The sequence below is a fragment of the Mastigoproctus giganteus genome, chromosome 7, assembly GCF_048544385.1.
Source record: "Mastigoproctus giganteus isolate SK-2022 chromosome 7, ASM4854438v1, whole genome shotgun sequence".
NCBI lineage: Eukaryota > Metazoa > Arthropoda > Arachnida > Uropygi > Thelyphonidae > Mastigoproctus > Mastigoproctus giganteus.
In genome coordinates, this window is record NC_143581.1 from 63,744,581 (window position 1) to 63,762,645 (window position 18,065).

General features: G+C 36.8%; 1 protein-coding gene across 2 annotated transcripts in view; it reads left to right on the forward strand.

The window, feature by feature from the left end:
• Window positions 1-18,065, forward strand: part of LOC150082960 (nudC domain-containing protein 1) — a 144,524-nt gene that overhangs the window by 70,843 nt on the left and 55,616 nt on the right. The window lies entirely within an intron of this gene.

Consider the following 18,065-nt stretch of genomic DNA (forward strand, 5'->3'; position numbering starts at 1 on the left):
ACTGGGAAAATGGAAGAGAATAAGAGAGTGATGTTTCTGTTTTATGCCTAAAATGCAAGTTTCATCAGAATTAAAAATTAAAATTTTTTATTAAAACTTAAAGTACATACAAAGTACAGGCAACCCCAGTATAACACAGTATTTCTACAACACAGTTTTGCTCTAACACGAGTGATGAATTGTGGTAACCCTCGTACAACATGGTACTTATATAACACGGTTAGAGAATTGTGGCAAACCTCGCATAACGAGGTATTTTTGCAGGGATATAATTTTTATATGTTGGATATAATTTTTCAACTTTTCCATTCTCTTTTGTGAATCTCCACTTTTGGCTCGCCAGTCGTTATGCAAAAAAAAAAAAAAAATAAATAAATAAAAATATTGGGAAATCCCCGTGTTAGGTTCTGTGCTATTGAACTTGTGGAGAAAAAAAGAATCTAGATTTCAAAGTTTTATTACTATTGGATAACGCACCAGGCCATCCAAAAGATTTAAGTCATCCAAAAATTGAAGTAATATTCCTACCACCTAATACAACTTCTTTAATTTGCCTTTAAAACTCATTACATCAGAAAATCTACAATGGATTTTGGAAAAAAATGATTCCAAATCTATTGAAGTGATGGAGGCATGGAAACATTTTTCAATTGTGGGCTGTATCGGAATCATAGTTTTACCGCTCAAAGTAAAACCAACCGTCAACATTAACTGAGTGTTGTGTTGGAAAATGTATGGCCAGAGTCAGTTCATTTAGGAAATATGGTCGAACCGGCAGAAAATGGAATCAGTGCGACAGTACAACTTGCTAAGTCGGTAGGAGGGAAGGTTTTGATGATATGACTACTGAAGACCTTCAAGAATTACTGGTAGAAAAAGAGGCTGGCAAAGTGGATTTGGTGGAAATGGCATCAGAGGTAAACCAAATCAATTCAGAGGATGCTAGTGCAGATGAAAATTCTGAAGTTCGAAATTGTACACTAAAAAGCATACGGGAAGGCATAAACTTAGCTGAGCAATTAGAATCTTATTTTTTGGATGCAGATCCTTCGAAAGGAGCACAAAGTTCAAAAGGGAGTTTAAAAAATGCTTAGCTCCATACCATGAAATTTACAAAAATCTATTGAGCAAAAGCAAACAAACCAGATTACTGATTTTTTAGAGAGAGCAGAAGATACACAAAATCTAGATGCTGCAGAAGCAAGTTCAGAAGGTGAAGATATTCTCAACAGAGAAAACATTCTCGTTTGGTTGTGCTTAGCAGCAATGAAGAGGAAGAAAATTAAATGAATGTACATTATCTGACATATATGTATCACAGTTTGTAAGGCGAAAGGTTCAGTTATTACAATTTTTAATAAAAATTAAGTTTCTAATAGTTCTAAAAAAATAGTGTATTTTTTGTTAGCTTTTGGAATGTAATTCCCCTTTTTTGTACTTGTTCTTAGTCCCGTATAACATGGTTTCGCACTATACGAGATTTTATAGGAACCTAACTACAGCGTTATACGAGGGTTACCTGTACTGCAATCCATTAAGAAAAGATGAAATATTGGCACTGTTTAAGCAGAATTAAAAAAAAAAAAAAAACCCAACAATTTCCCAAAAATTAAAGAGTTTGGCATTACAACTGCTGAGTTAAATATTGTGAGTTAGAAAATTTGTTTTTGCATATATTATATACAGAAATGTAGCTGTTTTATATATATATACAGTAAACCCTCTCTAATCCAATTAATTGGGGGAAGAGATCATCCGGATTAGTGAAGCAAAAGATAGCCCTAAAAGACAAAATAACTTAGAACACCAATAAATGGAAAATTTAATGATATCAGTAGTGCTGACAGAAATAAATAAAAAATATCACCTTAGAGCCTTTATTTAAAAACTATAAAAATAAAAGACATTTATCCATCAATAGATGGATAAATATATAGTCTTTTTATACGTTTATCAAGTGACGTAGTGTGTGATGCCAACTTGATCGTTGCTTGTGAATACCACTAAATTACAGCCTCTTTGGGCAACACTTCTTTTGGCTTTTTTTTTTAATGTCAGTATTTGATACACTGCCCATATCAAATTTTAAAGCAAATGCCTTTATAGATTTTTTTTTTTATATCTGACACAGTCTGTTGGCCAATATAAAATTCTTCAGCAATTTTTTTTCCAGGAACACCATTTTCAAGTTCTATCACTTTGAGCTTGTTAATGATAGTTAAAGTAATGTGTTTTCTTTTTATTCCACTTTTCAATTCTTTACAACAAATAATTATATAAAATAAGGTAACTTATGTACATACATATATACGTATAAAGAAGCATGCAAATGAAGCAATATGAGCAATAACATCTGCCCAACTCAGCATCAACAGCGATACTGAACAACATGCAAGACAATGTAATGTATGTTCCGTCTCTCTCTCTCTCTCTCTCTCTCTCTCTCTCTCTCTCTCTCTCTCTCTCTCTGTGCAGTCAATCAGCATGCAGTCAGAGTGATTCACTTGCCTTCTTAAATCCCATGTCTTTCAGAGTACTAAACTGTGAACAGAATTTTTCATATTTTGATCCGGATTATCCAACATCTGAATTGACTTAAATAGAATGTTTACTGTATTTAAGTATTTGTAATTACTGTTTACACCTAAATTGCAAAATTTTCAAAATTCCATCATGTAACAATAATAAATAAACTTGTATGTCAGTGCATAAACACACACTTGTACGTCAGTGCATAAACACACACTTGTACGTCAGTGCATAAACACACACTTGTACAAATATATTACATGAAATAAAGTCCCACGTATAGAGCCTTATGAACAAACAAACAAACCTTTCACCCTTTCTATCTCTATTTTCCAGTTTTGCCTTCCTTTATTATGCATTGTGTTTCAGTTTAATGGACCCTTTTGTAATATTTGAGTTGAAATTTTTGTATTTGACATTAAAATTGGACTAAGTATTACTGTTTATATTTTACAATATAAACAGTAATACTTAGTACAGTAATAAATACAGTAATACAGTAATAAATTACTGTTTTAATTTATTACTTAATACAGTAATAAATTAAAATTTTTCCCAATCAACTGCTTTTTTCTTAATGTTTCTTAATTTGAAAGTTGTTCCCCATTCTCAGTTTAGTCTAAAACGTTATTGGTGTGCTTCCAAATGTAAACTGATTTTATCTAATAAAACGAAATAATAATAATAATAATAATAACGTTATGGCTGAGCAGCAGAAGGGGTGTAAGCCGATGAACAAAGGATGCAAGGAGCACTTGACCATTGATGCTGCAGTTATGAAGCAAGCTTATAAGAAACACTGTAGCCTGTACACAGTGTACATCAACTATTGCAAAGCCTTAGAATCTGTGCTCCATAACTGGCTGATAGAGACACTGAAAATCTACCGTCAACACTGACACACTTCCCAGAAGCAACCACGGTGAAATGGAGGACCACCATCAAGGTCGAGAACATCACGACCAGCAACCGATCACCATCCAAAGAGTAATCTTCAAAGGAGATACTCTGAGCCCACTGTGGTTCTGTATAGCTCTCAACCCACTGCCACCATGCTCAACAACAGCAAGTGCAGATAAACCCTAAAAGAAGGGAGGAAGAACTTGTATACCCTCTCTCTCACCTGATGTACATGGATGACATCAAATTCTATGCAGCAACTGAGAAAGATTGTACAATTTCTTCCTCCATTCTTTTAGGGTTTATCCGCACTTGCTGTTGTTGAGCCTGGAGGCAGTGGGTTGAGAGCTAGACAGAACCACAAGCTCAGGGAAGAAATCCTTGGAAGATTACTCTTGTGATGGTGATCAGTTGTCTGGTCGTGATGTTCTTTACCATGATGGTGGTCTTCCATTTCACCATGGTTGCTTCTAGGAAGTGTGCCAGTGTTGACTTGGTAGATTTTCAGTGTCTTTCTCAGCCAGTTATGGGGCACTGATTCAAAGGCTTTGCAATAGTCGATATACACTGTGTACAGGTTACAGTGCTTCTTATAAGCTTCAGTGGTCAAGTGCTCCTTTCATCCTTTGTTCATCGGCTTACACCCCTTCTACTGCTCAGCCATGATGCTGTTATTATTATTATTCTCAGCTATTCTGGATCACTGAAGAGTTCAATACTGACATCAGGATGCAAGTTGGCCTACACAAATGCAAGACCCATGGATTACATCAAAGACATCCAGTCAAATGAAACTGTTAGTTGAGACCAGTGAAGAGATTTGAACCTGTGACAGAGGGAGAAACATACAAATATCTGGGGATGATGCAGGCTCACCAGTTTAGAAACAAAGAGATCAATTCCTGCCGACTGAGAAATATTAGAGACCGAGAAACCTTATAAAATCAAAGCTGAATGGGGGAACATGGTCACTACCATAAACACTTATGCAGTCCCAGTACTAATGTACTCCAGAATTATTGATTGGACCAACACTGAACTGGAGGAGATTATGAAATCAATCAGGATAATGATGACCAAGGGCTGCCAACACCACCACTTGAACTTGGCCATTGAGCGACTGACCATAGCCTGGAAAGGAAGAAGAGGGGACTGACTGACCACATTGAGCAAGAGAAGGCAGTGATTAAGAACCTGCATGATTACTTCCAGGAAAACACAGCACCAATTTACCAAACCATAAGAAAGATAGACAATGGCACACAACCTTAACAAAGAGACCCCACTCACACAGACAGAAGAAACAAAGATTGAAAGATGTGCAAAGAAGGCACTCCATGGCAGACACTACAATGAGTGTTTGCCTCCATCAAGACTACATAGATAAGATGGCTTCTGAAGCTTTGCTCATGAATGGGAAGCTCTTCCCTGAGACCGAAGAATTCGTGCTCGCCATCCAAGACCAGGTAATTAGTACCAGGAACTGCAGGAAATTCATTGCTAAGGACCTTATTACAAGTATGAACCTCAGGTTGTACTAGAGGTCTCTAATCATAAACTATACTGGGACCATGCCATAATAATGGACAAGATGATCCCGTAATAATGGACAAGACACAACAGACCAGACATAACCCTCATTGACAAGAAGGTACTGGCTACCTACCTAATTGACATAGTGGTGCCCAACACCAACAACCTCCAGAAAATCTACGAGGAAAAGATCTAGAAGCACACAGACCTAAGACAGGAAGTCAAAGAAATGTGGCTTATGGAACAAGTAATAACCATCCCCAACACCGTGTCAACCACTGGCATAGTGGCAGAGAGTCTTCATAAGAACCTAGCAGCAATAGACCTCCCAGAGAATGCTTACATGGAACTCCAGAAAGCCACATTCTCAAAACGTGTTGGATAGTAAGCGAATTCCTCGACCAACAGTAATAACAATAATAATGGTAACCAGACACAGCCAACCACCCTATGCACCTGGTACCAGTACCTGTCATGGGGCAGAAAAATCCCATAAAGGAGAAAAATTTATTTATTTTTATAATAATAATACAGTTGTGGCATGAGTAGGCAGTATGGCTGCAGTAGTATAACTATTGCACCTATTCAAGAGCGAACATCCCATACAACTATTGTTTTTTTTCCCCTCTCTATCTGTTTCTTGGCAAAGTTGTTCTCCATCATTGATGTATTTCTGAAACAAACATAGCTGAGGGAGAACAACTTTGCCATTGAGAAAAAGCAGTTGATTAGTCAAAATTTAAATTTATAAATTGTAAAATCTAAATGGTAACAAGAAGTTCAATTTTTAAATTCAAATTCAAAGATTTCAGTCCAAATAAAACAAAAGTTCCAGATGCTTAATAGCCTAAACCCAAAAACAAGTGAGATAGGCCCCAGTGCCTTTTAATTGAAATACCCATAGTTGTGATCAAGTGGATCACGCCTCATATATGGGATCTAATATTGAAATAATTAGTTTCAAGTTTTTTTTTGTTTGTTTCAGGCGAGAAACTAACCGAGGGAGTACAACTTCTGTAAAAAATGGGGAAAACTGAGGTTAGAGCTGTGTTATCAAATATTTGTGGAAAGAACTGGACTCTAAGTGATATTTACAAAGATATCCATACTTCACCAGATTCAGCCCCACAGTGACTTTTATCTATTCCCAAATCTAAAGAAAGTTCCCCCAAATACCTTTGCGGTCAGAAATTTTTAGATGGTTTTGCTGTGATAAATTCTGTGGATGATGGTTGGGTGCACAAGAATTTTTTTTGGCAGGAATTAAAGCCTTAGAACATCATTGGGAAGAGTATATTAGTGTTGCAGGAGATGATGTTGAAAAATAAAAATGCTTTTGTCATTGCCATCCTGTTATTTCTGCCAGAGGGATACAGCAACTTGATTGCCCTTCATATATAACATCAATAAATAAACAATATACAAAAAAAAAAAGGAATCTCCAAATAAATCTTCATTTATCCATTATTTTATTTTTTATTCTTTTATCCATTTTCAGAAAATATATATACAGAATACATCTGTATATGTTCTTTAAAAATTAAATCTATAGCAATTCAAATCTAATAACTTTAAAGTAATAAAACTTAATTCCATGCAATAAACATAATTGTAATTTATCAATTCCTTGCTATAAATTACAATTATATGTATCCGATTACTACAAAGGAAGTTCCAGATAGCAAGGCTATCTGAAACTTCCTAAATTCATCTAAAGAAAGTAGAAAAGGTTTCTGCTTTCTTTAGACTTGATAGTGGAGCCCAGAGATATCGCTCTGTCAGAATTTATGAAAAGATCATCTGGCAGTTTGGAACTTATTTTACAGTTGTTGTTGTTATTTGGTTTTTAGGAGCATTAGCAATTAAGGCCATATTGCTCCGGGATATGCGGTGGTCATTCCCTGACCTTTCCGCATCCTCCGTATTTGGTAGTGACAAGTTCGAACCCTGGTCTAATCAAGAAGCGTGTGCTACGCATTGCTGTTCCTTCCCACCTGGCTACGGAGGCGCCTTATTTTACAGTAATTATATTTATTACACTTAGTAACTAATAAACTATGATTTTTGTTTCTTTAGCATGTGGAATTAATTGTAGTAGTAGTAATAATAATAATAGTGGCATGTGATGCAAGAAAGCAAGCATATGAGCTTATGCAGCATCAGCCAAAAAAAAAAAAAAAAATTCACACAACCATTCCCTCTAAATGTTTGTCCAGTAGCTCCTTAAATTTATTTAACCTATCAACTTCCACAAAGACAGATGGAAATTTGTTCCAGCAATTAACCACCCGCTGGCTAAAGGCAAATTTCTGCACATCTATTCTACATGTCTTTCCTCAATTTGAATTTATGCCCCTTTAGGTTCGTAATCTGAACAAGTGGAAGAATACCATCAGAATTCAGCGTGTCTTCAACCCATTCAAGGCCTTATACACCTCAATAAGATCATCTCACAGGTGTCTAGTCTCCAACCGCTGCAATTTATATAACTTAAGCCTCTCTTGGTAAGGGGATCCCTTCATTCCCCTCACCAATCTCGTTGCCCTTCTCTGTACACACTCAAGCAAATATACCTCCTTCCTAAAATGCCTCCAGACCTATATGCAGTACTCAAGGCATGGCCTGACCATTGCCTTATACAGAGGGACAATCACCTCCTTTTCCCTGCTAACAAAATTTCTGTATATCATTGACAAAACCCCATGACCTGCCCTTGCGGCCTGTCTGCATTGCTTAGAAAACTTCATATCTGACTGCACGATTACTCCCAGGTCTTTTTCATTTTCTACCACCTTAAGTTTAGTACCACACAGTTGGTACGTTCCTCTGGGGTTACTTCTACCCATATGCAGTACTTTGCATTTGTCAAGGTTAAACTTCAGTTGCCACTTCTCAGCCCATCTCAAATTTTCTAGATCCTGTTGCAGTAGCATACTGTCTTTAGTGTCATTAACAACTCTGCCAACCTTTGTATCATCTGTAAACTTCAACACTAAGCCTGATATACCTTCATCAATATCATTGATAAATATAAAAAACAACAGTGGGCCCAACACCAACCCCTACTCTTCGTGGACTAATGTTATTAGTCCACGAAGAGCAGCACCCATTGATTACCACCCTCTGTCTTCTCCCACTCAACCATCCTTTTATCCATTGTAGCATCTTTACTGCAACAGTGTTCCTGAAATCCAAGTACAGTGGTACCTCAGTATACGTCCGCTTTGGAATAAATCCAACTTGATATACGTCCTGTTTGGACGCGAAAAATTTTGTTTGGTATACGACCTTTGTTTGGAATACGACTCGCGTGAGTCAAAATGAGTCACGACACCGCGCGCTACCCTTGTTTACCTCTCTCTCAAGACAAAGCCACAACTCAGATCTTACTCTCCTCTCCAAAAACCAAATAAAAGCTGACCAAGGACGGATGCTAGCAAAGTACGAGCGCCCGTCCCACTCGGCTTTCCGAATAAAACCGACCAAGGACGTATGCGCGCTTACATCCTCAATCGACTGAATTCGGTTTTTGGAGAGGGGGTAAGATCTGGCATCTCTGCCACGACTGCCCATGAGCGTCAATACGACAGTTTCTACCATTCAGTGAACAGCCCACACTGTAACTCTCCGTGAATTTTCACGTGATTTTGTGTTTTTTTGCAAAATGTTTTGTAAATTCATTAACCATGAGTTCTAAGAAAGTTAATGAGAAGAGCCAAGCAACGAAGAAAATGGGGCAGGATCACCACGGAGGTGAAAAAAGAGATTGTTGATAAGTATGAAGGTGGCATGCGTACCCGGGACTTGGCTGCTGCATACCGTATGCTGGGAACGACGGTATCTACAATTGTGAAAAACAAAGACGTTATTAAATCTGCTAGCGTTGCGAAGGGGGCGAAATCGATTACCAAACAAAGATCAGGGACGTTGTATAATATGCCAATAACAATAGGATTTTTTTTCATGGGAACGGATTAATCATTTTCTCTTTATTTCTTATGGGAAAAATTTGTTTGGTATACGTCCTGTTTGGTATAAGTCCAAGGATCTGGAATGGATTAAGGACGTATACCGAGGTACCACTGTATATGATATCAAAATTATTTTTTGCATCCAGTTCCTTTGTAACCACACCATAATATCCAATCAAATTTGTCAGACAAGACATTCCCTTAACAAACCCATGCCGTGTCTGAATTATTGCTGCAGTTTTGTCTAGATGATCCTGCAATCCATCTTTAATCAGTGTCTCCATTATTTTACCTGGAACAGAAGTTAACCTAACTGGTCTGTAATTACTCATGTCACCCTTCGATCCCCCATTGTGAATTGGGGATACATTTGCACATCTCCAGTGTGTGGGAACCTCTCCTGAGTCCAAGGATGCTCTTATAATTATGGCTAAGCATCTGCTTACTTCCTTTGCCGCCTCCTTTAATATAACTGGATAGATCCCATCCACCCAGGTGCCTTTCTTATGTTTAACTTCAACAATTTCTCCTCCACTTTGCTCTCAGTTATTACAAAATCATTAAGCACCCTGCTACAATTTGATAACCTGGCATTTTCAGTCCTTAATAACTCCTCGTGTGAATGTAGATGCAAAATACTCATTCAGTTTGTTTGTTATCTGAGTAGGATCATCAACAGTCGAACCATCAATATCAAATGGACCAGTCAGATTCATCCCCTTCATTTTAGTTGTTTTATTACTTTATAGGTAACTGTCTGCTTATATTATATCTTTCATTTTTGGTACTTAGAATGCAAATGTTCATTATACACCTTTGTGCTTGGGATACTGTAGGAGGGGAGGAAGGGATTCAAATGATTGATATACATCAAAGGAATAAGTAATTTCATTTTATGGAATGCTGGCATAGATTCTCAGCACAGATTGTAACATAGATTTGTGTTAAAAGTAATATATCTCATGCTGTTTGCGAATGTATCATTTAGTATTAGTAGTTGCAAACGGTGCAAGGAAGCAAGCTTATACAGCAAAAGAAAAAAAAAAAAACACTACCCCACCTCATCCTTCCTTCCTTCCCATCCCCCTTTAGTAATTTTAATTTTTCCTTAAATTTGTTCAAACTTCCCACTTCCCCAACACCAGATGGAAATTTGTTCTAACAGTCAGTCACTCTCTGGCTGAAAGCAAACTTTTTGCACATCTATCCTATAACCATCCTCTTTCAATTTAAATTTATTGTCCCTTGGGTGTATTATCTGAGAAATATGATACTATCAGCATTTAGTTTACTCAAGTCCATTTAAAGCCTTTTCAGTCAGAGCTCCTAACAGATGCTTAGTTTCCAGACGTCGCAATTTGCAGAACTGAAGTCTTTCAGGGTAAAAGTACTCTTTTTGTGTCCTTGACTAATCATGTTGTTGTTCTCTGCACCTATTCCAGTAGATCCACATCCTTCTTAAAAGAATGCTTCCATACCTATATGCAGTACTCAAGATGGTTTTTTTTTTTTGGTAGTTGTTGGCGCATTGGCTTCTGTGGCCATAATGCACCTCCCAAGGTTTTTGCAGTACTTTGATCCAAGCCCGAGGCGGGATTCGAACCCGCGACCTTTGGGTTGCCAGGCAGGCACTTTGCGCACCCGGCTAGCCCGGTCGGCTACTCAAGACATAACCATTACCTTATACAATGGGATAACCACCTTGTTTCTGCTGACAGAATTCTTGTAAAATATTGACAGAATGCCATGAGTTGTCTTAGCAGCCTGTCTGCTCAGAGAACTTCATGTCATACTCTAAAATTACCTCCTAGTCTCTCTCTCTCTCTCTCTCTCTCTCTCTCTCTCTCTCTCTCTCTCTCTCTCTCTCTCTCTCTCTCTCGTGCTCTCCACCACCACCATCAGTGTGGTGCGACCTGCTTGGTATGTTTTTGGATTAATGCTATCCATATGCAATATATTGCATAATGTTAATGCTAAACTTCAGTTGCCACTTCTCAGTCCATCTTGTCCAATTTTTCTAGATCTTGTTGCAGTAGTATACCTTGATTCTTGTCATTAACCACTGTGCTGACCTTTATATCATCTGCAAACTTAGACATTAAGTTTGACATGCCTTCATCAGCAACGATAATATTGGAAATAGTAAGGGGTTCTGCACTGAACACTGAGGGATGCATTAATAATCATCCTCTGTCTTCTGCCACTCAACCATCCTTTTAACCATTGCAGTAACTTTCCCCTAATGCCTCACTGCTCCATTTTGTAAAGAAGTCTTTCATGTGAACAGTGTCTGAAAGCTTTACTGAAATCTAAGTATATGATGTCAAAATTATTTTTTGCATCCAGCTCCTTTGTGATCATCTCTTTAGCAAACTGATGCTGTGATTGTTGTATAACTGTGTTCCTCTCAAGGTAGTTCTACAATATTTGTTTAACCACTGACTTCCAAGAACAGGACTCAAGCTTTTTATGTCTATAATTACTCGTTTCACCCTTTGATCTCCTCCCCTTTATGAATAGGAGAGACAACATTTGCACATCTCCAATTTATAGGGACCTCTGCTGAATCTAAGAATGCTCTCGTGATTATGGCTAAAGGTTCTTACTCCTCTTGCTGCTGCTTTTAATATAATTGGATAGATTCCATCAGCCCCATCTTCTTTTTTATTTACTTTTAACTCAAATGGATATTTTCACTTTCTTTTCAGTTGTCACAGAGTCATTTAGCTCCTAGTTAGAACTTTGTATACTTCTGGTATTCCCATCCCTAAAATGTCTTCTCGTGTGAATATAGATGCAAAATACTTATTCATGTTCTCAGAAATCTGTACAGTATCATCAGTAGTGTGCTATTCATATCTAATGGGGCAATGTGATTCATCTGTTTTCTTCTAGTGTTAACATAAGCAAAGAATTCTTTCCTACTTTTATTTACATTCTTGGCCAAGGACATCTCATAATCTGCCTTAGCTTGTCTACGCTACTTAGTTAATTGATGGCTGATTAGTTTTACTTACTCTGGGTTTCTGTATCCCCTGATAATATTTAATCATCCCATGCATTTTACTTCTATTCCACTTTGTCTTGTCAGTTTACCTGACATCCCTTTATGTCCCAAGGTTTAGACTTTGAACGGTATTTCTTAGTTGGTATAAAAAGCTTAATATCTTATATGATTACTTTCCTGAATGTTTTCCATTTAAAATTTGCAGTTTGTCACTAAAAATAATAATAATGAAAAAAAGTAAAACTGCCTAAGGCTATTGTGGTCACCCTTACAATGCAATATCATTTCCTTTGCCCTTGTCAGTAGTTATATCGTTAAGTAAATTGCACATCAATATACCATGATGACTGCTTATAATCTGATCAAGAGTATTGTGCTTTCCCTGTTGCCTCTCTATCAAAATGATTTGATAGCCTGCTCTATTTGTCTGTATAGTTTTTCATTTTGCTCATCACAGGTATTTGGCCTTGAAAATAATCCTACTTTTTTATTTTTGTTTTCCTAGTGAACGTGTCATAACAAAGTGACCCAACACTCCACTGCATCAGCTGAGAGAGCACTGCCTTAGATTCTGTATGCTTCTTAAGGGCATTACTGCACCCATGTTCCTGTCTGTATTTTCTGAACACATTGTACTCATCATATTCAAATTCTGTATCACTTAGAATTTGAAGTAGCACCATGTTTCCAAATCCTACAGTGTCCATATTTGATGAATTAACCAATGCTTCAAATTCGTCAGATTTGTTTACTGTGCTACTAGCATTAGATGTTAAGTATACATGTTCTATTTTGTTTTATTTTTAACCTTTAGGTTAAAATTGCAAATAGGTAGATTGTGCTAAGTTTTCTGGATTAACTCTAGGTAGTGTGAAGTTTACAGAAACTGAAGAAAGTTGCACAGTGTAAACTCAGCAAGTGAAAAGCTGTTAGAGCTGGAAGAACGAAAATAAAGTGTTGTATTTAGTATTAAGCCCACATTATTTATTAATCAGTATAGGATTGTGGTTGGTGTTAAGTATTCATATTGTTATTTGCAGTTAGCTTTATACTTTAGTAGTAATATGAAGTTAACATATGCTCTATTATAGCTGCTGTGATAGTTTGTAGTCACGTGTGTACTAATACAGGTCAATTAATCAAGTAAATAAATTATGTTAATGTAATAATTTAAGTATAATTTCTACATAATATGTGATAGAATTAACATTGCATTGCATTGAAAATTGCATTGCTTCATGTTTTTAATCTGTTAAAAAATAAACTGTACCTCCATTATGTGTAAAGCTTTATTCTTATAGACTAAACAATAAATTTGATAACAGGTACATTTTAAGTAATAGTAGAATTGCACTGGACATGTAGCTAATGCAAGTTCTTCAGTTTAATGTAAAAATGAAGGACATGACGACAAAATAATAGAATAATAGTTGATAGAAGATGCCAGATAGGTCTTAAAATAACTGGTATGTTGAAATTAGAGACTATCTATTTAGGATGAAGGTTAATAATTTTAAAGCATTTTCAAAGTTTTGAAATTTATACAAATTTAAAAACCTGTCTTTTGTTAAACCTGTATATAGGGAGCTTAGGTTAGATAATATGATAGAACAGCTACATGAATTTGTGTGATCAAATTTCAGTCAAAACTCTTCCGCCATTTAAAATTAAGCAGTTTATTCAGTAAAACAGATTATCTATAGATCATTAATATAAACAATACGTCATGTTCCAGTTACAGAGTCATCAAAAAATTACCCCATACCACTGTTTCTAATAGAATTCAGCAGAATGTTGTCAGGTTTTTCTCGAGAAATTGTGGAATAAATAGATAAAAAACTTTAATATACTAAGAAAAGTTTCAAATGTCCCTTGAAATATTGCAAGAATTTTTGTCTGGCAATTGGCAATACTAGAGTAATCTTTGTGTGCTTCCAGCTACCTCTTTATTTTGTTTTGGTCAACTAAATATAACTTAAGGTTATATTTAGTTGTATTGTGTTTGTTTTCACTTTATAATATTACAGAACCACCTCACTGGTGGCAACAGAAAGGCGAGCCCGGTGCTGCCAAGAGAAAAAGAGCAGTGCAGCCAACCCTCTTCCTGGAAGCAGAGTCCATATCTGCAGGTTAAGTTCTGAGAATTTCTTTTGCCTTCTGACTGCTACCCAGAACTCTCCACATTTCTAGTCTTTACTCAATCTCTCTGCTACCAGATTGAGAAGGTTCTTTTTATTTATTTAAACTTTTTAAAGAGTGGCAATTGGGCAACCAAGTCAGTCTTGAGTAGATGCAGTTTCAGAGATCTCAGTGATAGTGATACTCAGAGTGATTCATTTTCAGGATTTCACATCATTCAGGATGTGATTCCACAAGTGGTGTTTAGTCTGTGTGTGTTATGGTTGTTCACTGTTTTGTAGATTTGTAATCTTTGTTTAGTTTTCTAATTAACATTGTTTTTGTGTATCTAAAATCCCATCCACATAACAGCATTTTCATATGGCTGTTAAAGATTAAAAACATGTCACTGAAGGACAGGACAGGACAGTGAAAATTAATCAAATTTATTAGACAAGTATTTAGTAAAGCAGGAAGAGAAGTGACTAATATTAAAAACAATTTCCTTTAAAATAACAGTTACTTGCCCAAGGATTTTACATGGACTGGAGACGAAAATTGCCCTGTTCTGTTGTACCTTGCTTGCGAGGAAAAGCTACTAGATACTATGGCTCCAGCAAAGTTAAATCAACTCTTCACTACTAATCATGGCCACATGTAAAATAAAAAAAATTATTACTTTTAATGAGTTTTGGATTCACAGGGTGAGCAGTGTAACTGCTTTAAGAAGAAAGTAACTATTAGTGAAGGCTCAAGAAGCAAGCTATTTAGCAGCTGAGTTGGTTGCACAAAATTGAAAAATCATGCTATGGCTGCAAGCCTAATAATGCCTCCTTATAAAATAATGAAACAGCACTAGGCAAAGAGGCTGAAGGTGAAATTGACAAAGTTCTCATTTCTGATAATACTGTTAGTGGGCATGACATGCCACACAACTTTGAAGATGTCTGAAATACTCAAAAATACAAACTTTGCTCTTCAGGTTGATAAGTCAACAGATATAAGATCAGGTTAAGCGCATTCATACAATTTGAAATTGAAGATGAAATAATGGAAAATCTTTGTTGTTGTAAAGAACTGCCAGAAACAGTGAAAGGTCAACTCATTTTCAGCATCTTGTCTTATTTGGAATCCTGTGGTTTGTCATGGATCTGGTGTGTTGGAATTTGCACTGATTGCATTCCCATTTATGATTGGTTCATTAAAAGGGTTTTGCTACACTTGTCAAAGTGTGGGGGGGAGAAACCTGATGTCATAATAACTCACTGCTTCCTCCACTGGGAAGTTCTTATTTCAAAAACTATTTGGAAGGATTTAAAACAGGTCCTTGATATAGCTGCAAACTGGTCAATTTTATAAATTAGTAATCTCTTAATTCATGCACGTATTAGTATAAGATATATAGTGCAAGGACACCACAGACTTTTGCTACACTGACCAAAAAAAAAAAAAAGATTAAGAAAATACAAATTATCAACTGGATAGTAGGTTACTATCCAGTTGACCTTTGAATTTATTCACATTGTCAACTTCAACTACCTGCAGAGGCAACTAGTTCCAGTAATCAACTTGCCGGCTAAAAGAAAACTTCATACAATCTAGTCTACACCCCTGTAATTTGAATTTATGGTCCCTAGTTCTAGAATTCCTTTTAACAATGGAAATTCAGCATTCATTCATTTTATTAACCCCTCTCAGAGCCTTATAAACCTCAGTCACGTCTCCTCTAAGGTGCCAGGTTGCCAAGCTCTGTATCCCACATAATCCTTGTATGGTCACCCTTTTGCTGATCTCACCATGCAAGTTGTCTGTCTTCGGACCCTTTCAAGATGCTCAGTCTCATTTTTTCAGATGAGGTCTTCATACTTAAACACAGTGTTCCAAATGTCACCTTACAGTTGCCTTATACAGTGGGATTATGACCTTCCTATCTCTACAGGATATTATTCAATAAATCATCGAAGGGACGCCACAGACTTTCCTTGACCGCCTGTTTACACTGCTCAGAGAACTTCACATCTGCCAGTATCATAACTCCCAGATCCTTTTCTTTCTGTACTGTTTTTATTTCAACCCTACCAAGTGTATAAGTTATTTTGGAGTTGCTGTTTCCAAACGGCATGACCTTGCATTTTACTGATTTAAAACATAGCTGCCTCCTTTCTGATCATTGAAGCCTGTTCAAGTCATCCTGAACAGACTTCAAAGGAGAGTTGCTTGGAACTGATCATTAACAACTTTTCAAATCTTTACATCTGCAAATTTTGACATCATGCCCTCTATCAGAAACAGCAATGGTCAGCAGTTTTAAAACATAGCTGAAACAACTGTTTTTAAAACAGCAGATACAACAGATTTAAAACATAGCTGCCACCTTTCTGACCATTTAAGCCTGCCCAAGTCATCTTGAACAGACTTCAAAGGAGCACTGCTTGGCACTGATCGTTAACAACTTTTCCAATCTTTACATCATCTTCAAATTTTGCAGATGATGTTAAAGACCTGTCAGAAACAACAGTGGTCCAAGAACTAATCCTTGGGGTACCTCACCTTTGATGTTACACATTAGTCACAACCCTCTTCTCACTATCTTGCAGCCATCCTGCAATCCACCTTAGAATCTTTCCAGTAATCCCAACATGTTCCAGTTTATACAGTAACCTCATGAAGGACCATGAAATCATGATCTTAGCAAGGCATTTGTAAAATCCTTGCTAAGATCCAAATAAACTGTGTTGAATTTGTTCCCTACATCCAGCTCATGAGTAACTGTCATAATAGCTTACAAGGTTATTTAAACATTCTTTTCCCTTTAACAAAACCATGTTTTCTGTCCTTCAGAATGCCTTTTATCTAAATGTCCCTGGATTGCTCTTAATCATTCCCTCCAAGAATTTCCCTACCACCCAAGTCAGACAACCCATGTGTAGTTACTGACTGCACCCTTGGAACTGCCTTTGTTTCGCCAATATTGTCACTTTTATAATCCATAGGAATCTCTCCCAAGTCTAATGATTCCCTTATAATTAACCTCAATGGTTCAATCACTCTTTGGCTGCCTTCCTCAGAATTACTGGGTACATGCTGTTAACTTTTCTAATAAACTGTTATCTGTAATATTAAATTCACTAATTTCTTTGTATTCACCTACATGAAAAACTCCTTGTTTCCATTCTTTGCCCTCTTAGCCTGTGCTTTCTCATTCTTGGCCTTGGCCTCTGTAAACTTGTCTGTGGTACTATTACAAATCAACTTTAGCATTAGTAGTCGCATACGATGCCAAAATTCAAGCTTATACAGCATCAGCCAAAGAAAATCCCTTCCCATTTCACCTATCCATTCACTCCAAGAGATTTATCAGTTCTACCTTGAATCTGTTTAAGCTATCAACTTCCACAACAACAACAGATGGAAAGTTTATTCCAGCAATCAACCGCTTGCTGGCTAAAGGCAAATTTCTTCACATCTATTCAGCAACTGTCTTTACTAAATTTGAATTTATGCCTCCTCAAGTGTGTAATCTGAGAAAGAGGAAGATTCCCATCAGCATTAAGCTTGCTCAAACCATTGAAAGTCTTATACACCTCAATCAGATCACCTCGCTGATGCTAGTCCCAGGCTCTGCAGTATGCGAAACTTAAGCCATTCTTGGTAAAAGTACCCCTTTGTTCTCCTCAGCAATCTTGTTGCCCTTCTCTGTCCTTCCTATAATGAGGCCTCCAGACCTATATGCAGTACTCAAAGTATGCCTGACCATTGCCTTATACAAAGGGATAATCATCTCCTTATCCCTGCTGGCAAAGTTCAGGCTACACTTTGAGTACTGCATACAGGTAGTAGTAATAGTAGTGGCATGTGATGCATGAAAGCAAGCGTATGAGCTTATGCAGCATCAGCCAAATAAGAAAAAAAAAAAAAAAAATTCACACAACCATTCCCTCTAAATGTTTGTCCAGTTCCTCCTTAAATTTATTTAACCTATCAACTTCCACAAAGACAGATGAAAG